Raw genomic sequence first — 23,319 nt, 5'->3', positions numbered from 1 at the left:
TGGCAGCTTTAATTTATTCTACACTGACAATAAAGCACATTTTATATTTAGTTCAGTTTCTTCCATAGTCATTTTCTCCACTTACTCCATACCATTTTAAAGGTCACACTGGCTTACCTCTACTCACTAAACATTCTTGCAACTCATTCCTTGGGTCCATAACTGTGTCTTTGAAGAAACCTTTTCGGAGATCTGGAAAGTAGCTATGCTTTATGATTAGCTGTCTATATTCCATCCTCCTCTTCCCTGTCCTTTCTATTCAGGGTTACCCTTCACATCTCCCAAGCATAATCACATGTACCCATGTTATATCTCTGGATCTCTTTGGATCTCTAATGGGAAAAGTTCATGTTCTTCTAGTCTTTTTTCCTCATCAATTCCCTCCATGCCATTCTCTCTTTCTGTGACTTTACTTTGGATTCTTACAGGCGGAATGGCATCTGTGTCTCCAAGGGCTAATCGCCCAGGATGTTTACTTGTCTCTAAAGTTTGTTCTTCTTAGGAAATAACCCAACCTTCTGTTTATTACTAAAACAGCTCTCCCACTCTTCTCCTGGTGGTAATGTTCTTATGTGAAGAAATACCCCAAATTCTCTTATGTTTCTCTTACACTCTGTTCCACTCCTCACACATCCAGTCTAATACTTTACATCACACCTGATGTGGTGCAGGTGATCCCTACAATGAACTCAAAATTTCATCTTCCTGCACACTTTGCCAGCCTTTCTAAGTCCTTCCCTTGACTCCATCACTACATCTTCCATTGCTTTTCCCATCTTTTTCTTTTCAGTGAAGAGCCTAAGGTTCTATGCCCCTTCACAGATGTCTCAAATATAAGGAAAAAGTGTACAGAACTAAGACTAACCTGGTAGTACTCCATTAGTAGCTTTCTGTACTCCTGATGTCACCTTCGATCCAACGTTTTGTGTGTTACCATTCAGTAATGCCACAAATAAATTCTTCAGTCTTGGTCCAACAATCTACATTTTGCAATTATCGAGGAAGACTATATCTACTACTATTCTCCTCCTGTTCTCCCATCACCTAGGCATACAAGGCCATGAATCAGTGTGTGTGTGTGTGTGCGTGCATGCGTGTGTGCACGCACGTGTGTGTGTGTGTGTGTGTGTGTGTGTGTGTGTGCGTGTGTGCGTGTGTGCGTGTGTGCGTGTGTGTGTGTGTGTGTGTGTGTGTGTGTGTGTGTGTGTGTGTGTGTTGCTTGTTCCTAGTATTTTTTTAATTATAATAAGTTTAAATTTAAGTTTGTTTGTAATATGTGACTGGCTGTTATCTTCATGGAAAACAACCAGCCTTTCCATGCAGATTTCACCTAAGTCCTCCTCTTCCACCAATGTTAGGCTATCATGCCTGCAACTTATCTGATTTTTTATGATGCTCAACAAGGTAAGATCCTTCCCCTCTTTAAGCCCTCATGCACTTCCTTCCTCACAGGCCAAATATTTACTGAGAATTTCTGTCATATGAGCCTCCTGGGAGGATGCTTTATCAGCACTTATGGCACCCAGGTCTTTTCACCCCCATAATTGTTTCTTTATTTGGTGTTACCACTCAACCCTACTTTCTTCCTTCCTTCTTGCTTGGTACCCTTCCTTTGCTTTACCTACTGAAGTATGAGATGCAGTATTCATTCATACTCCTCCCTACTTTCTTTCTTCCTGCCTTGCTTGGTACCCTTCCTTTGTTTTACCTACTGAAGTATGAGATGCAGTATTCATTCATACTCCTCCCTACTTTCTTCCTTCCTGCCTTGCTTGATACCCTTCCTTTGCTTTACCTACTGAAGTATGAGATGCAGTATTCATTCATACTCTACCCTACTTTCTTTCTTCCTGCCTTGCTTGGTACCCTTCCTTTGTTTTACCTACTGAAGTATGAGATGCAGTATTCATTCATACTCCTCCCTACTTTCTTCCTTCCTGCCTTGCTTGGTACCCTTCCTTTGCTTTACCTACTGAAGTATGAGATGCAGTATTCATTCATACTCCTCCCTACTTTCTTCCTTCCTGCCTTGCTTGGTACCCTTCCTTTGCTTTACCTACTGAAGTATGAGATGCAGTATTCATTCATATATTGGCACCTTTATCTCGCCTTTCATGATATCCCTTCTCCCTTTACCCAGCCTCTGATTTTTTATCCTTTTTGTTAATTCAGTAAGCTAAATACCTAATTTGTTTGTGTCTTTCGGCTTTTCCCGGTTAGGGGTCACCACAGCAGAACTCCAGTCCGCTAATGATTGGCAGTTGATTTTTAGGTACCGGCTTGCCAGGCCTGATGCACAACCTTCAACGAAGGTATGCCCATTCACGCTTGTTTCCACGCAGAAGACGCTCTAGCTGAGAATCGAACCAGACAGCATCTTACTGTGAGGCGACAATGCTACTGCAGCACCACCACCATGGTAAGCTAAAAGCTAAATACCTAATAAAGAGGAAAAATCACTGTCTCACATGATCCCATCTGTCAACTCATTTCAAACTGTGCATTTGCTTGTCTCATCTTATTTGTCTCTCTTCTGCATTTTTTCATACTGTGCCTTATGTGTGTTACTCCTTTCACTTATCACAGCCCCTGTATTCCTATAAAGTATTGCCTTTCTTGTCTGTAACATATCTCAAAGTTCTCCATCTGTAATGATTCATAGAACTTGTTCATCTTCCTTGATTAGCTATATCTGACCCTCTCCTACTGCCTAGCATAAGGCTTCCATCTCCCTATATCAAAAATGCATACCCGCAACTTTATTTCTTTTATATTGCTTTCCACCAAATCTTATTCCTTTATTCCTTATCTAGTCCATTTAATGCTATGCCCTCTACTGGCTAATCATATCTCCACCTGAGCTTTCCTGTCTCCCTCCACATTGGTTAAGACTACTTCAAGAATGCTTTCCATTCTTGTACAGTCCTCTCTGTACTTGGCTACTTTGTCTCCTCTGTCATCTCTCTATTCAAACTCAGCATGTTAAATCATCTTCTAACAGATGCAAATCTCCCTGTGAATGTAACCCTCTACTTCATACACTGAGCGTTTGTTACCTTCCCACTTGTATTGTTATTATTATTATTATTATTATTATTATTATTATTATTATCATTATCATTATCATTATCATCAACATAATCATCATATTTTTTTCATTTATTTGCAGGGTAATATACTAATCCACTCAGAGCCTATTTCATGCATGGACTAGGATTCGACGTGAGTTAAAAATATTGCTTCATTTTCAACTGATACATCAGAAATACTCATTTTATTCAAATCGGATAGCATTACAACAAGTAAAATATTTATAAATTTGCTAATTTACGATAATAGTTTCTACACAGACTCTGTAATTAATATATATATATATATATATATATATATATATATATATATATATATATATATATATATATATGTATATATAAAATATTTTTTTTTTTCACAAGATTTTCTACAGCCAAGTGACATAATTTCTGATGATACCTGAGCTGATATTCATAATGCCTAGGAGAAATCTGTCTAAGACAGTGGGAAAATGTCCCTAATGTTTTTCTCTGTAATGAATATTTATTATTATATCAAATCATGAGAAGACTTCGGGTGGGGAAATTCATGAAAACCTACATGACAATTTTTACCACATGTGTGTTGCTGCATGATGCGCACATTGGCATGACAAGTTTTAGATTCAGTAAACTCCGCATAGCGGCTTGCACTCACGCCCAAATATGGAAAACTCCATGGCATGCAAATTACAGCATAGGTAGCTGAATTTTATGCTAGTGAAGCAAATCAACACTGTGGAGCGATTCAACAACCTCTAAAGTAACTGTGTAGACTGTGTTCGTGTTGAATACAGTCACAGAAAGGAGTCTACATGGAAGCAAGAGCAAATGAAAGCTTTAAATTCTGTACAGACCTGACCTCAACATGTAGCCACGCACATATTATAAATAATTACACAATGTGGATGCTAGAGTATCACATTTACAAAATAAAAAATACATTTGTAAGGGGCATGACATAAATGCACCATTGCTCCCCCACCCCCAAAAGAAAATGTAAGTGTATGTAATGCAGGCTGCTACAATGTTTGAGCATTCTGAAACAGAGTATTATATTGCACTGTAAGCATATATAGTATGTAGTAGATATGTGGGCAAAGGAATACGCTCCTTTGTGTTTACAACATTGTGCTCCCATGCAGTTTCTTCTCTGACACGGCTGCTAAACTTGTAGATTCCAGGCTGTCAGCATGGTGAAGATGCATATTAGGTAAAATCTCATTGGTACTGCTGAATCCCAAAAAAAGAGTAGCCCTGTAGGGATGTTCACTCCATGTAGGCACTTCCACTGTTTTTGTTTTCAATGGTTGTCAGCAGTGAGCGATGATATCAGGGCAGGTGTGTCAGGTTACACTTTCAAAGTTGTACAGATCGGCCTGTGGAGGGTGAACGTGCATGTAAGCTATGCACACATCACAGGTCATATGTCATCCTTGGAATTTCATTGTAAAATGTGTATTCTTTGTCTGTTTTGAAATTGCACAATGGAGGATTGATTGAATGGCAACTTTTGGTCTGCTTGGGTGGCAAATAATCCTAAGGCACCACATGTATATGTGGGGCTAGAGTACAGAAGGTTCGGGTTTGAATACAGCATGGGGAAGCTTTCCTTTTCAAACTGAATGTTTGTGGAATATCACAGCAATGGAGGAAAGTGATTGCAATTTTGTTGTGCTTGTTTTATTTATGAAAAAATGCATGGGGGGACAGCGATGTGCGGGAGTGCATGGAGGTGTGCCTTTCACAATGATGACCAAGCTGTAAGTGTGTGTAATCGATGCTATTTACAGTATAAGTAGGTGAGCTCCATTTTCTTGAAACAATTAAACATGGTGCTGCTATTCTACATGCTATAAAGCATCCATGTAACATCCATTCTTGTTTTCCTAAATACTGCAATACCATTGGAGTACAGACAAGGAAATCTTATCTGACACAATGCTAGGAGCTGCTGCAGCTATTCTACATCTGAATGTGCTAGAGGCTGAAGTCAGTGCTGTTGGTGCTGATGACAATAGACCTAGGCCAAGAAGGAAAGGAGAGTTTAGGCCCAGGGTAACTTATCAGATGGTACATATCCTGGAGATTGGAGAGCTACAGGCTGGACAGGGACAGCTGACAAAAACTCCATGAGCTCTGCTGCCCTCAACTCAGAGCCATAACCAATTGAAGGGATCCCATCCCAGTGGAAACTAACGTATGTGTATCCCCTAGAATAATAGCTGCAGGTAGTTTTCAAAGACCAACTGGATACATGATGGGTGTGTCACAGGCATTAGCATCCAGGATCCTCCACCAATTCATGGATGCTATGCTCATACATGCCAGTGAGCACATATGTTTTCCTCACAACTCTAAGGAGAGGACTAGCAATATGCAACAGCTCTATCTTGTAGCGCACTACCCTAAAGTACTGGTTGCCATAGCTTGAACTCATGTACACATCAATGCACCACCTGAAGAGCAGGGTAGAATCTACATTAACCACAAAGGATACCACTATATCAACTGCCAAGTCATGTCCAGGGAATCATTTTGAATGTGTGTGCTAGCAACCCTAGCAGTTATCATGACTTCCATATCTGGCACATATCACAGCTGTATCAGATGTTTGCTAGGGGGGACATCACACAGGGACATTTACTGAGGTTGTTGTCTATGCACTGGAACCGTGGATGATGACACCCATCAGAAATGTGCACCCATCTACAGAGGAATGCCATAATGAGGCACACGCCCAAACCAGAAGCATCATAAACAGTGTGTTTTGGGTTGATGAAGTCACAGTTCTGGTGCTTAGATATATCTGGTGGAGCCTGCAGTACAATCCTGAGACATGTGCACAAGTCAACACAGTATGTACTATGCTACATAATCTGATCTTGTGGAAACAGCTGCAGCAGGATTAGCTAGAGGAAGGGACACACATTCCCCTACCAGTGCCTACGTTACCACAGCCACAGTCAGAGAAGGGCTCAGAGGAGGAAGCACCAGCCTGTAGGCAGACGTAGGCATGTTCAGTATGCCCTTGTTTGGCATAAAGACAATGCATAGCACATTCACTGACCACCTAGGTGCCTAATACCTTTCTTCTACTCACACACTTATTATAATTGATTCCAGAAAACTCACGCAACCTCTAACTCCCCATGTACTGGCTGTGTACTCCTTGTATCAGACAGTGTCAGCCCTGAACTCAAAAAGTGTCCACTGCTGCATTCGTAAGGTAAGTCCTGTGTGTTGCCTGTGCACTGGCCCAACAATCAAGGAGCCTCAGTCCTCACCATTAACACCAGTGAGGGCATCCGCATTGGGAAGGATAACAAATATGCACATAGTAAAGTACAATTTCCCTTGAAAGCACACAGAAATCACAGTCAGGCTGTAAAGAGAGAAGTTAGACAGTACTGATACACAGTGCAGTTTCTGACTTCACAACCCTTCCCAAGATCAAACAACAGGCAGAAATCAGAACAAGGAGAGTAACAAGAGCATCATATCCTTGTTTGTAGCATAGCAGCATCAACGTTGCTTACCCACAAAAGTACAGGCTTTGCTTGTTTCTGACATAACAGTAAATGAGCTTCCCTCCTCAAGAGCAGTGTATACTTGCTTGTGCCTTAACAGTAAATCAGCAATGGTCCCCCCAATTGAATCGTATATGCCTCTTTGTTCCATCAAACCTGGCCTTCACTTGCTGGCAAATCCATATCATATAACTCCCAGTTAATACCCGCACACATTTTAAGCCCAAGGATATTGAATGCCTGATACACTTGAGTGTGTGACAGTACTGCTCAGATAGCTGATGAAGTACCAAGAAACAAAGACAAGTAAGACAAAGCTGTATATTTGGCAACAGAATCCTAACAAGTTGTGTGCTCAGTAAGTGCACTATGTCCAAATTTAATAAAGAGGGCTAAAAGTACAAGCCACAGCTGAAGATCTCATAGCAGTGTACATTGTGATGTATCTGTTGTGTCAACAATGACTTCAGTTCTTTGCTGCAAAGTTTTGTGTGGCAAAGAGGACTAAAGCATCCATCCTGTTTGATGAATCTACAGTGGCTTGAGTTCAAATCCTGAACTATGTAGAAATGTATGACGTATAATGTCATTATATAGTGTGTATGTCATACCTTGCTTTTGCTCAGTTCATTTATGTTTTCCTTTCCATTTATTTTCCTACTTTTCTTCTTTTTTCACCATTGTTTTTGTGATGCGCCACATAGCATGAACAAAGGACTGCAGTTTGGCTGTACTTATGTGGCCTGCTCGAAGCATGGCATTGCTAATACTGGACTACCTAGGAAGCAGACAGGCAGACTTAGAACTGGACACATTCAATAAATGCTTTTGACTAGCATGAAAACCTGTCATGGATTAACTGTCACATATTAACAATGCAGCCCATACCTGCACACTGCTTACCTACGTGCAAACAGCTGTATATCTCATGTGCGTACACTTAGTTAATTATAAAGCAAATCTGCTGCCAAATGCATACCTTTCAACTGTATATATATTTGTAGAATGTCCTGATTTTGACATTACAGTTTTGTCCTGATCCTCATAAAGAGTTTGGCTTCTGGCAAATAATTTGAAAATACTTGATTATGTAAGCTAGAAAACAATGACATGCATTTGAATTTCAAAACTCCTACCCTTTAGACAATTCACATTAATGCAAAACATGTTATTCTATCAACTGTACACATTTGTAAGAGCAGTATGTAAAACGTGTCCCTATGGTTGGTCCTTTTTTCAACATAATATGTATGGCTATGCCCAGATTCCTACTATGACAGGTTGAGAGGTTTGACCCAATGTGACATGGAAATGCATATATGATGTCTGGTTTCAGTCCATGTGTTGGCCACACAGCTGCAAGCAATACAATCTTCCACACATATATCAACCATATGACAAAGTATTGTGTGCTCCCTCATGGACAGTGCCAGTTGGTAGTGCACACAACCATGCTCTGCTAAACTGAAACATCCAAATATGCTCAGTAAGAGTACTTGTGTTGTTATACAGCTAGGCTTCTAGGCAGCCTAGCGCTATTAGCCTCATATGACATTATGACCTTATGTGCCTGTGCAGGCCTCCCAAGCTGTTATCCCACACAGTGCCTGCTAATATCATCTACTATAAGTCCATCTGTACTCCTGTGTAAGTCAGGCTTGTTCCATGGTTGGTGCGAAAAGTACTGCACTCTATAGTCTGTGCACTTAGGTAAGGGTTTTGTTCTCACTGCAATTGACTGTGTGAGTGTGTGTGTGTGTGTGTGTGTGTGTGTGTGAGTGTGTGTGTGTGTGTGTGTGTGTGTGTGTGTGTGTGTGTGTGTGTGTGTGTGTGTGTGTGTGTGTGTGTGTGTGCGTGTGTGTGTGTGTGTGTGTGTGTGTGTGTGTGTGTGTGTGTGTGTGTGTGTGTGTGTCTAGTCAACAGTCTCCAATGGCATGGCTTACCATTTTTTGGATAGCTGCTCATTCCAACGCAGTCATTCCATGATCGCCTCCCAAGCTAATATCTCCCACAGGGCCTTCTGATGTCATCTACTATAAGTCCACCAGCATTCATGTGTAATGCAGACTTGTTCTGTTGTGCATACATTAAGTACTGTTTTCCTTATTCTGTGCTCTTATATAAGTAGGGATTCTACTCTCACTGCAGTCAGCTGCGCATGCGAGCATGTCTGTGTGTGTGTGTGTGTGTGTGTGTGTGTGTGTGTGTGTGTGTGTGTGTGTGTGTGTGTGTGTGTGTGTGTGTGTGTGTGTGTGTGTGTGTGTGTGTGTGTGTGTGTGTGTGTGTGTGTGTTTGTGACTCTAGGCAGCAGAGTATAGGTGATATCCCACAATTACCTTGCCAATGGTATGGCTGGCCATTTTTTTGATAGCTCTTCTTCCCTACACAGTCATCCCATACCAGTCTCCCAAGGTGTTGTCACCCACAGAGCCTGCTGATGGCATCTACTATATGTCAACCTGCACTCATGTGCAAGTCATACTTGTTCTGTGGCACATGCATTAAGTGCTGTGGTTTGTAGTTTGTCCACTTAGATGGGTAAGGGTTCTATGTAGTTTGTGCACTTAGATGGGTAAGGGTTCTATTCTAACTGCAGTCAACTGCATGTGTGAATTTGCTGTACCTTGATATTGCAGAGTGCATTTTGCACTAAGGTGAGATACTTGTTATTTTATCATCAACAAACACTGCTGTCATCAAATATAAAGTGTTGTCTAACACAATCCAAACCAATCTTGTACTGTAGCACTTGCAAAAAGTCCTGTGCTCTGTAGTCTGTGTACTTATATAGGTAGGGGTTCTATTCCCACTGTAGTTATCTGTGTGTGAGTCAGCTGTAGTTTGATATTACAGAGTTCATTTTCCACCAGCAGGTTGGAAACTGTTATATTCTCCTCAGCAGACACTGCTGATGTCATCAGCTACAAAGGGTTGCCGGACACAATGCAAGTCAGACTTGTGCAGTGGTGTGTGTGTTACATTCAGTGATCTGTAGTCTGTGTACATAGGTAGTAATTCTAATCCACTGTAGTCAACTGAGTGGTGTGTCTGTGTTTGGGTCAGCTATAACTTGATATTACAGAGAGCATTTTACACCAGCAGGTGGGGCACTGTTATATTCTCCACAACAGACACTGCTGATGTCATCAGCTATATAGGGTTGTCAGACACAATGCAAGTCAAATTTGTGCTGTGGCACGTGTTGCATGTAGTGATCTGTAGTAGGCAAGGGTTCTTTTCTGACTGCAGTCAACTGTGTGAATGTGAGTCAGCTGTAACTTGATATTACAGAGAGCATTTTACACCTGCAGTGGGACACTGCTATTCCCCTATGCTCGGCAGACAATGCTGATGCCATCGGCTATATCAGAGTACTGCATATGCATAGATCTCACTAGGGCATGAGCATACAGTGACCCAGATATCTGGTAGATATTACATCATGCAATAAAATATAGAGTAAAGTACATTTATTTTAATATGTACACATATATCATGACATGGTTTGTAGGTTCTGTGATAACTTGATGAGAAGGCCTGTGGGTTGTCCTGCAGATGCATGTTTCTGGTGAGCTACATAAAATAGAGATCATGATACTGCACTGTTCATCACAGACACAGCATGGTCAATGGTATAAACCCTGCATTACATCACAGACACTCCATGTTTCAATCTGTCATTCAACCGATTCATTGAATTGATTACATGGTGGAGGCAGTCAAGGATGTCAGACTGTGCCTTTCAGAATGTGCCTGTGCCTTCATGATGGCCTTAAACATTCATTGAGTGACACTGGAAGAGACACCTGCACCAGGTGGAGGAGGGACAGTAGGCCTCCTCCAAGCACTGCTATCAACCCTTCTGTGTGACACTTCACCAACACTTTGGCTATGCACAGATTCAACAGGCACTGAAGCCGCAGTAGCCACACTCCCCTGATCAATGTCCTCAACCTGTTCAATATCTCTGGCCTCAGTAGACTGGGTAGGTGCAGACCTAGTGGCTGTGTCCTGGAAAAATTGAGAGGTTCACTGGATGTCAACCTATGTGCCAGATTCAACCACTGTACCACCCTGACTATGCCTCAGTTTGGCCACCATCATCATCAGTGTTTGTGGAGATGCTATCAGGTGTCAGATTGCCCTTGCTCCCACTGTCATGCTCACCTGTGATAAAAAAGGAGAAACACATGAATACATTACTGAATGCACTACTATGCTGCAGTATATGATAAGGAAAGTACACTGCTGTCACTAATATAGACAGTAGAGCAATACATACAACAGGCCTGAGAGGACAAGTTATGAGATATCTTGAGATTTATCTACAGAACTGACTTAAATGTATTAGACTTACCTTCTGCAAAAGACCTGTATCTATGTATACCAGATGGTCCTGAAATAAGTAAAACAAGAGGTAATGACAATATCATCATATTTAACAGTAATACAGGGGGTAATACATTTAAAACTGTATATCTGTAGTACCTCAAATGTCAACAGGAATGTGTCTTACAACTTCAAATTAAGCTTCTAACTGTAACAATCCTAAATCCACCCACCCAACACACAACTGACACAGACATATACATTATTGAAGTTAGTGCACTATGCCACAGTATTTTAATTATCATGTAATGAAACATACCTGGAAGGTCTTCCTGAGATGCAGGAGTCGTGCCCACATCCTGAATATAATGTGCCATGGATTGCTGGGAGCTGTCCTGGGTGGCAATGTTCACCAGGTACTCCTCAGTGGCAGTGAAAGGGAGTTCTGCAGTAGGGCCTCCACCTGTCACTTGCTTTATGTGTCACTGCAGCTACACACCTACGTGCAGCTGTAATCATGTCTGTTGCTCTGTGTCACACATGCTCATATGTGTGATTGTATTGCCCAACAGTGTTAATGTTGATCACTAATTTATCCCAGTGGGCTGTACGCTCAGCCATATTGGCCCACTCCCTGGACAGCAGCACATCAGCATGTTGCCTTAAGCCATCAAATACCAGATTATTATCTGTACTGTAAATGAGGGTCTATGACCAGCAGGCATACTGTGTCCTACAAGACAAAAGAATGATAATAAATATGAGGATCACATAACTACAAATTAATTGTTGACCAATAAAGCAGTAAAGGAAAGCTGTCAGTATTCACCCTGGATAAACATGAAAGAGTATAAATATTTCTACAAATAACAAGATGGAGGTTACAAAACAGGAAGACTAAGAAGAAAAACATATCCTTGTTTGTGCCTTAGCAGTAAGTATAACATGCTCATCCACCCAAAATAACAGTGCAGCCTAGTGAGTGCCCTAGCACTTACACATCTTTGTTCCTTGAACAAAATATATTTATTTACTTATTTATTTATTTATTTTACATTTGGTAACCAGGAAAGTCTGACTAGACATAGGTCCATTTTCAGCAGAGGTCTGGGGAGAAAAGTTCCAAAATACAATAAACAAAATACAATATAAAAATATGATTCAGAAATACAATTCATAAAGATAGTATATACAATATCAACATGTAAGCTACAGAACAGTTATACAAAAGGTGTGAAAGCAGATCTGTTTGATGAAATGTATAGGTTACAGCATAAGTAGAAGATGCAGATTAAGAGTTATAGGATTTATGGTAGGGATTACACACAGTATAGGTTTTAGGTAGCAAACTCAATACGTAGACTTATATGTAAGGGACATGATATAAGACCTGTTATAGTTGCATATAAAATCTAGGTCTGATAAGCATACATTGTAAATAGCAAAAATAGAGCCCAAAAAGCAGCAATATAGCAGAAACAAATATAAAATCCCTTGTGAACAAGGAGCAAAAAATGCTCCTTGTTCACAAGGGATTTTATACATTGTAAATACTTTAATCCTGTTAATATATAGTGTAGCAGATTGGACGAGGAGTTAAGAGATTGGAGTCACAGGATTATGAAGTTAGTAGTTAGTTTAGTTGGTGCAGGTGGTTAGATTATTTATTTTATTATTTTATTTATTTATTTTACAATGTTTACCGGGAAAGTATGACTGGACAGCATGTCTGTTTTCAGCAGAGGCCCAGGAAAAAAAAGCTCCAAGACATACAAAGAATTAGAAAAAACTTAATTTTACAAAATGAGAAGTTAATAAGCTTAACATTTTATATATTATTTTATAAGAGAGACAATGATAAAGTTACATATTTTGTGAAGAAAACATGTTACAGGTAGTGGAATATTAAATATTAAATTCTAGATTTTATATTCTATATTTATATTCTAGAACTGCGGTGGTGGTGCTGCTGTAGCATTGTCGCCTCACAGTTAGACATTGCCCGTTCGATTCTCAGTTAGAGCGTCTTCTGTGTAGCGACATGTGTGAATGGGCGTTCCTTCATTGAAGGTTGTGCGTTAGGTCCAGCAAGCCAGTACGTAAAAATCTACTGCCAATCATTAGCAGACCGGAGTTCTGCTGTGTCGACCCCTAACCGGGAAAAGCCGGAAGACACAAACAGATATTCTATATTTATATTCTATAAATATTTTATATGAATTTCAGATTTGAGAGAGAATTAACCAGGGGTTTTGCAGGAGCATAACCATGCATCTACCAGATGAGTTTTTAGAATTTATTTAAATCAACAATGTACTAACTCTCCTTAACATCACTCTAGCTAGCTACACATTCGTCTTTTTTATAATTGGGTACATTATTGATGGATTGCATCTGTCCTACTCTGTGATCCAGATATGCTACTTACTGCATAAGCAGGTAAACTGCATGCTACTCAACCAATCTTGTGAGTGAGGCTGTTCAACAAGATCTAAAGCATCCATGCAGACTCCATGCTGTTTTTTTTCCTAGGGATGTCACAGTGTGGAGCACAGACACTGCATTTACAAGGTAACTCATAAAGATGTACTATAATAGTATTATGGCATGTACTTATATTTCCTCACGTGGTACAGTAAGCAGGTAAAAGGTGGGAGATGTGTACAGAAAGTCAAGCACTATGTGATAGCAGTGAGTTATTTCACTTGTATGTGTCCATTATAAAATAGTAGTCTTCACCCTACATATTCATAACTCTCCAAAGTGTTGGTGATCAATGCATGGCCTCAGTTTAGCCAACTGTTTGTAATGGAACATCTTTACATAGAGAAGTTGTGCCATAACATGACCTCAGCTTGGCGCACCCCCTTGTAAGAACAGTGTGCCCTTGCATGTGCCATAACAGGAATTCACCTTTGCTCCCACCAACAAAAGATCAGCATATGGCTGTTTGTGCCATCCAATCTGGCCTCCATTTGCTGGCAACTATATATCACACTATTCACAGTCAATATGCACACAATGTAAGATAAATGATGTAGACTGGCTTTCACAATGCATATCTCTGAATACTGATAATTGCTGAATGGCTAAGCAATCTAGATTGGTATAATTTCAAGCAATAGTCCTAACAGGTTTTGTGTTAAATAAGTGCAGTACATCCAAATCTATTTAATTTAATACATGTATAAATAACAGATGATGGCTTGATATCAGTTAAAATACATTGTGCAACAGTGTTGTGTGATGGATAACTTAAAGTTTTTTGCTGCCAAGCTGTATGTGTGGCTAACGTGAATAAGGCATCCATCCTGTTTTCTGAAGGTGCATTGGAGTGAGAAAGGAAATCCAGATCTCAGCAGACATACCTCCTTTGTGGTAACAAACTGTATTTTCCCCTTTTTTCTTTCACCTTTTGTTTTACTTTAGTGGGTAAAGGGAGGTGAATTGTGGGGTGCATTGTTTGTGCAATGCGCCGCTAAGCACAAACAGTTTTAGCAATGCTAATCAGTTCTGTGTGTAGAGCAGCATTGTGCAAAATGGATGGCTGGGCCACCCAGGTAGCAGACAGGACCCAGACAGCCAAAAATAGAAACCAGATGCTTTCTAATGGGTCTATATTATAACATTGAATTTTAAAAAGTTCGAATGTTATAATATCGAACCAGTAATGTTGAATGCTGAAAACAGCGAAGGTGCAGGACACCGAATTCTTTCCAGGAAAAGAATTTGGTGGGCCGTTGCTGTGGCTTCACTGTTTTCAGAGTTTGATATGTTGGAAAGTTATGGGTAGGGTTCAGGTGAGTGTGCGACTGTGTGTAGGTTAGGGGACGGGTTAGGTGAGTTAGGGTTAGGGAGCGGGTCAGGTAAGTGTGCGGTTGTGTGGATGTTAAGGTTAGGGCATGTGTCAGGTAAGTGTGCGGTTGTGTGTAGGTTAGGGTTAGGGGGTGGGTTAGGTGAGTTAGGGTTAGGGCATGGGTGAGGTGAGTGTGCGATAGTGACGGACCTTAGGGTTAGGGTTGGGTTAAGGTAAGTGGATAGCTAGTAGTGTATGTAAAGTTTAGTTTAGGTTTAGGTGTAGGATTTTAAGTGTATGTGTGTGGATTGCTGTTTTTTCTGTGTGTTTGTGTTGTGTGTATGTTTCTGGGAATAGCGATTTTTTTCCCTGGGAAAAAAATTGCTATTCTGACTGTTCAATGTTTTCAGATTTCGGTGTTTAGGGTTTGATATTATAACATTCGATGTTTACGAACTTCGATGTTATAATATAGACCCCTTTCTAATAATGTAATTGGGCCCCGCTAACCACCATTGCACTGTGGTTAACAGGAAGAACTTCACAATGAATGCTAATTTAGGAGGTAACTTACTCTGTCGCAGCAGGTGTTAAGTTTAGGTCTGAAGTCTAGATGGTCCTGGGTTCGAGTACAAGGTGTGCAATCTTTGTTTTACTGTTGTGACATTGCAGTATTTAGCAATGAACTGACACATAGAGAAAGGGTTCCCTAACATTCATGTGGCAATAGCTGTCAGTACATCCATATGGCCCAAATATAGCATATGTCATTCAGTTTTAATGTTGTGCCAATTCATATTATAGTCACTCTCAATTATAGCAGGTAAGCTATTGTAGCTTATATAATATATATATGACTTAGGACCAACACAGTAATATTATGTCATTTATGTGATTATTTATTAATCTATGTATTGTGTAGTTAATAGAAAAAGTATGAGTGTGGATATAATGTGTACTATGTTCAGGCAAGTATATTCCTGCTATGTGGCATGGCATACCCTTCCAATTGGATCAACACAGTCACAGAATTGCCTCTATCTCAAATAATATAGAAATTACATTAGTTACCAAACTTCTGCATCACTTTGCACCCAAACACATTGCATCCTTTGCACCTTGCTTTTGCGATGGTAAGCGACACACAGATTTTTCAAATGTTGCCAAATCTGAAAATGCACCCTCTGAGTAAACGCAAATACGTGCAATTGGCAGAAAAATATCATTCTACCTTAGCCTTGTTCTGTGACAGACATGGAAGGCATTTCTGGTGAGGGTTTGAGATTTAGGGCTCAAAGATGGGGAGTCCAGGAGTCTAGAGTGTTTTTTGGACTCCTGGTGAATGAACATGGGCCCAGGATCCTGCAGAGGCACTTTCTTGGCTCACAATCAAGGACTGGGGCATGGGATAATCTGGTCTGGGCTCTGACCAGTGCTACTGATATACCCTGCACTGTTCAATAATGTAAGAACCTCTACCAATACGTCAGGATGAAGAGGAGGGATACTCTTGGCCGTTGGATCGAGGAATGTTAGACTGTTGACACCCTACATATGTGAAAGTTTGACTTTCAGACATTAATTGTAATAGTTTAAAGCTGCATATAGTCAGGCTTGGTATTCATAATCGCATTCTAATCTGTTCTGTTTTTTCTACAGCTGATGCAGATCATGATCTGAATGTAAGAGCCCATGAAAGTTGATTGTCAAGCATGCAAGGATGCAAGCAGCATGTGGTACGTATGCATCACAACAGTACTGTTATTGTGGCATTGACAGTTAAACATTGTTTTGTAATATCTCTTAACTGTACATGTTTTGCAGAATGTTCACATTGTTGCCTCAATTTGTGGTTTGCTTCTCATACATTGTGTTTGTCTTGCAAATCTAAACCAAACCATTGCGGACTGTAGTTAGAAAATGACATTTGTATCTCATACTTCATACCTTTCAGAACAGCTGTGCTACTGCAAAGCTTGTTATTATAGCAAGTTCATAGATTTGTAGAAGAATATGTAAAATGTGTTGCTATTTGTACACCTTTGTACCCTCAGTAGTTATTGCTTGGTCCATATTTGCGGCTGTAAGAGGTTGTGAGGTATGGGCTTAGTTGGTATGTAATGCAGTAATGCCTGTTAACTTTACAGATTTTCACAGCGTATCCCATTTTTGTATAGTTACAGATATAATTGCAGTCTTCCATCACATAATTGCTTAAGGGTTGGGGACTGATGTCACTAACTAATGCCAGATATGTGAGATTCACATCCCAAACCCTTCAGAAAAGTCATACAAGTGCAAAACCTATTACTGTATGAGCTTAATAGGTTTGCAAAAACAAGTATGTAAGAGTCATCCCTATTTTTCGTACTTTGGCCCCCTATTCCATATGATTTTTTCCACACTTATAGCTATAAGACTTTGAGGCCTATGAGAGCATACATCTCACAACTGTAAAAGGAAAGTATGCATGCAGTACTCTGTGGGAACAAAGTACAGTACAGTTTTAGAGAGTAGTCAGCAGTTGTGGGTTCAAACACCACAATTACCAAATGAAGAAGTACTGTTAGGTTTACATCATTATTGCACTGTAACTGCAGACCTCTCAAGCACTGGCAGAAATAGCCTTCTGTAAAATGTAATTAGTATCATTGGAGCCTGCATATGGGCAATATATACTCACATCAATGGTGGCTGGTTGATATCTGTACTATAGTGTGCATCTGTTATCAACTGGGTATTCAGACAAATTATAAAAAGTTTTTTTACAGTTTGTACTGTCAATAGTCAAGCTAACATAATAGAGTGCAAGAAATGTGTCACTTTTGTATATCACGTATGATGTTACTAATGTTCTCTCTTTTTTTTCTCTGCTCTCCCCTTATGTTCTTTTTTTTTCATTTTTTTCTACAGCACGATGGGGTAGGCTTGTCCTATTGGAGCCACCTGACCCCACTCCACCGGCTATGGCAGCACGTCTCAATATGTCAGGGGCACACCTTGATAGCATCCCCTATGCTGCCTCTACACTACCTGGGCCCTCAGGTAGTTCTGCCCCACAAGATAGGTCAGTGGTTCCTTCAGTGAACAGTGACAGAGGTGGTGATTATATCACCTGCAATGAACTTCCAGGATTGGTGCATAGGATTGTGTGCTACACCACTGGTGCATGCCTAAGCCAGGTGGATACACTGCTCTCCATTGTTGTTCTGAATATTACAAGGAGATGCAGACATCAGACACTGCAGTCATTGGTGAAGTAAGGTGGCAGTGATGAGAGTCCACTGGGTGAGGACCCGATTCTCACTGTCTCCAGATTTGATGTCTGTGGGCTCTTGATGTCCCCCCCTCTCCCCAGCCATGGTGTTCATACCCTTCTTGTGTCCTTCACCATCCATGTGTCTCATCTTGTATGTCGTGTCTGTTTGCGATTGTTTCCTCACCTATTCACCTTACCTTACCCACACATACCTAGGTCTCTGTCCCAATATTCCTCTCTCTCTCTCTCTGCCAAAAAGGGAAAAAAAAGGGCACTTGTCCCAAAAATATTGTCCCATACATAGCTATCCATTTCTCACCAGTGTCTTCATGACACCCTTGATTTGGTCCAATTGGCTATGCAACATGATTGTGATGTGATCACCTCTCTCTCTCTCTCTCTCTCTGGAGGTGACAATCCAAATTCAGCTAATAGTCATCATATATTATCATGTTTTGCTGTTGCAGAAATAGATAGCTATGGTACTTTCCTACACCCTTCTTGCACATTCCTGGCCTCCTTCAACTTTGTTTTATCCTCTGCTTGCTCCCCATTTCAGCACTTTCCTGTCTTCCCCATTTCTTTACTTTAAAGATTTATTGCACAATGGTGGGTGATGGTGTTAAACACAATGACTCACGCCTACAGCTAAAGCAATTACAACTATTATAAAAAACATGTATTTGAAACCACTAGCATGTTCCACAAAACTGATAACACAGATTCATGAGTATCCCAATTTATAATATTTTTACAATTAAAAATATGTGAAACTGTTATATACCCCTGTATTTGAACCCAGTATCATCTGAACCAAAACAAGATTGGATCAATGCATTAACAGATGGTGCTACAGAGTCAGTTGAACAAGAGGCGTATTTTGCTCACTGATTAGAAAATTGCAGACTTCACTGCTGCTGCATACACGTACTACTTGACTGAATCTTTTGCTGCAGGTAGTAATTCATTTCAGCCAGTGGTAAGTTCCTTTCACTGGCCACATAGAACTGGTTCCAAATAAAGCTGTAGCCAATACTATTCCCTATTATTCTCATTTCTGTTATTTATTAATATTTTTATTTGACTTGCTTAGCAAGGCTGTGTGATGTGCAGCATGGTGCCCACATGCTTTATAAAAATAAATGGGTATTGCACATTAAGGCTTTGTAAAACTTTAATGTCTATCATGCAATGATGTTTCATACACAGTTAATCTTTAAAATATGGCATTTATGATATAAGGAGCAAGCGCTGGGGAGTGCAAAGGGTGACTATGACTATGAAAAAGAAAAATTAAACATATTAATAATAAAAATGAGGAAAACAAATTAAATAACAACACAGACAAAATAATAAATAAATAAATGAAATGCAAAATTATATATAATAACAACAAAATGAACACAAATTTAACAATAAAAAGAAGATAAGGGGTGGGGTGAGAGGAAAAAAAAGGAAACATTATCAACTTCGTAGTCAATATACAAAAGCTTTCTCAATTGTATCACTCTATTCTGTTACATTTTACTTTTAACACTACCAACTCCTGAGAAATTTCTTTACTACTTTGAAGACTACCCAATTACTAACAGATGAACACTGTAATACTGATCAGATTTCAGCCAGCATTCATTTGTGTATGCATACATGGCGCATATGCTTGCTTATACTTCAGTAGGTCAGTCATGCCAGAGGTATTGATGTCTAAAAATAACTTGCTATAATGATGATTAGCTGACAGTATTGTGTATATAATGCTGACAACATAACACTATTGTATATGTTGGAAGTTTGGTCTTTGAACCCACAACCACTGACTACTGTAATACTGTAATTTTCTTTTGGACTACAGACTGCTGCATGCATATTGTCCTTTTACACTTTATAATGCCTGCTCACTGTTATATGAGGATGTAAAAAGGGTTGCTTTGTGCTGTTGAGTATGCCATGCATACTTTCTTTTACAGTTGAGATATGCATGCTCAATTATATACAACTGTCTGAACTAACAAGTAATCTGTCTTTAACAGTTAAAGCTACAATAACAGTATTTTATATATGCATACATACCACATGCCTTCCTCATCCTTGCCAGGCACGTTGCATGAGACCTCACATTCGAGACCCTTGCTTCAGCAGCTGTGGAAAAGAAAATCAAAACAGAATGCCATTAGGAATACCAGTCTTGACTATATTCAGCTATAACTTTTTCTATTGTTCAATGCATTTTATACTTACACATCTGTGGAGTGTTCCCCACTCTGCATTCCCTGATCCACTGATCAAGGGTATTCCTCTACCTCCTACAGAAGTCATCATGATGATGGTAATACTGCTTACCAGTGCATGGGAGACCTGTCAAACTGGTCAAAACCCTAGTCAAACTAATCCAGGCATCAGACTTATATTAAGAACCTGAATAGTCCCATTGCAATAAGCATAGGCCATGCTCCTTAACCAGGAGCCCAACAAAAACCTTTGGACTCCTGAACACCCCAGCACTGAACATGAAAGTGCACACCCTCTCCAACACCAGCCATGTCTCCTAAAGATCAAGCTTAATGGCGAATGAGCATTTCCCACAATTTCACTTTAAATAGACGTTATACCACCAATTACATGTATTCTGCTTACAGAGAGTGTGCATGGTCTGTTTTTTGCTACATTTGAAAATGCTGCACTCAGCATACCATTGCACAGACATGGTAACCCAGGATGTACGATGGCAAGCGGCGCACATCACTGGGCAATAAAAATTATGAAAATGCAATTCCAAGGATATTTGATATACAACAGCTTATGTAGCTCTGTTATTCAAATGGGATTCCAGAAATATACTTTCATCAATATAGTACAAATTACACCCGCAGTCATACGTTTCATTATATATGTACAATGCTCATATAAATGATTAGGTAAACATAACTGATGCAATTTTAGTGTCTCAGCCCTCATGTGTGTAAATATTAATAGCTGTATGTCAGGTGTATTATGTGAGAGTAAATATGACATGATGTTTAAAAGTGCATGTTATATGCAGCTTTTGAACCCAGAACCATTTGCACAGTAGTCCTAAACTTACAAATGTTGCACAAAAAAGTTAAGAAAACACTGGTCTATGTTGCACTTCATTTGTATAATCTGTAATGTCAGAACAGTAAAAGAAAGCTTTGCTCACCCTGTTTTATAACCCAGGACCATTTGCACTCCACACCTAAGCTTATCACCTGTTGTTACAGGATTAGTTACATGGCATCCTCTATATTAGTATTCATTGTTAACTTGATGGTGTTAGTGGAGCACAGCCTCACTTACCAGGTTTGTGCAGTGCCCAGTGGAATTAATTGAATGCATCTGGTTTCTATTTTTGGCTGTCTGGTTCATGTCTAATGCATGCACAAATGAGCTAAGCATCATGCAAACATGTGCAACAAAAAAAAGAGAGAGAGAGAGAGAGAGAGAGAGAGAAATGAAAACCAATAAAATACATGACAGTAATAAATGCAGAATGACATAACTATGCCAGGGTCCATTGTACAATTTTTCCTTATTTAAATGTTTGGGATTCTGCCAAATTTTGAACAAGGGGAAGCTATTGCCATTCCACCTCTCAACTGTACAGATTTTCACAGAATGTCTAGATTTGTGCTTCATATTTTTGGCCTGTTTCTCATAAAATTGTTTTTTTTTTGCAAATCACTCACAAATCATTGGAGATAGAATTCAGAAAATATTGACAGACATTCAAGATTCAAATCTCATACCCTTTGGAACATCCATGCTACTGCAAAACATATTATTCAATCAACATTTTAAGGTTGTAAGGGCAGTATTTAAACCATGACCCTATTTTGGCCCTTTGTCACCCAGTATTTATAGCTTTGTTTAGGTTTCTTGCTGTAAGAGAGTGGGAGGTCTGCATGACTTGCAATGTGTACTGTTCCTTGAGGGATGGGGTGACAACAGAGCTGCATTCTGCAAACCTCATTGTTCTATCACTTTTCTAAATTTATAAGAGCAGTATTTGAAATGTGAACCTATTTCTGGCCCTCTTCCCACCCATTACTTATGGCTTTGTCCAGATGTCTTGCCAAAGAGATTGGGAGGAATGGTCCACATAATGTGATGTGTACTGTTCATCTGCGGATGGTGCAGACCGTCTGTGCTGTCCTTTACACAGACTGAGTATCCATGTTGATTTACAAGGTTTTGCAGCCAGCAATACTGGCACAAGCCACAAAACTTCACTTAGGGGTGCCATGCCTCATTAATATGCATTGCATGCAGCCCACTATCATGTACACGGATAGACTCCATGTAGACTCCATGGAGTTTAATGAATCCTGCCCTTGACTAATAACATACTGTATGGATTAAAAAGGAGATTTAAAAGATCTATTTTTTTTTAATGAAGTCCAGATTGCAGTGAGGACAAATGAGCTAATTAAATGTATCAGCATTTTAGTTTCTTGTATGACCTAGTGGTGTTTTTTCTGTTAAGATTTTTTTTTTTTACATTGTAGAGATTCATTCTGGATAAATTGCAAGATAAAGGAGAAAGTATCTATAACATTATATGTGAAAGGTATGTTTAGTGCATGGAAAGAACTGGAAACAGAGCATGTCTTTTTTGAAATGTGTGAACTTTAAAACCATAGGATGTGACTTTTTTAAATAAAGGCAAATTGTACAGTGTAAAATAAGTTAATATGGAATTCATTCTGTATGGATAACATAGAAACAAAACAAAGTAACTCAGACAGCAATTGAAATATATTTTCCATTGTGTGAGAATTGTGTAATGCAAGAACTGAAGACATTTTTTTACAAAAAATGGCAGAGCTTTATGGAAAAAAAATAAGATATGATTGCAGATAAAAGATTGGGAGAATAAATAAGAAATTTATTTTCTTGATCGAAAACACATTTGGTCAAAATTCACTTGACTAAGTACACTTTACTGGATGCTCAATTCACTGAAAACTCATTTGGTTGAAACTCATTTCGTCAAAAGTTATACATGGCCTTTTCCCCACTGTAGTGCGATCCTGGAGTTAGAATATAAAGTAAGGGGGGTGGGGGCATATCACTCCACCTATTTTAAATCTATTCAACCATACACATGTATCTTGACAAGTGCAATCAACTCTTTCCACAAGAGAATATAAACTCAAACTATGTGGGAGGCTATGCCCCCCCTCTTACGTTATATTCTAACTCCAGGATCGCTCTACAGTGGGGAAAAGGCGATATATAACTTTCGACTAAATGAGTTTCGACCAAATGAGTTTTCATTGAAGTGAGCTTTCAGTCAAGCATGCTTAGTGAAATCAG

Source organism: Protopterus annectens, chromosome 4.part0 (assembly GCF_019279795.1).
Source record: "Protopterus annectens isolate FY-2018-M chromosome 4.part0, PAN1.0, whole genome shotgun sequence".
NCBI classification, from domain to species: Eukaryota; Metazoa; Chordata; order Ceratodontiformes; family Protopteridae; genus Protopterus; species Protopterus annectens.
The sequence above is the reverse complement of the archived record's forward strand: the minus strand, read 5'-3'. Positions refer to the sequence as shown.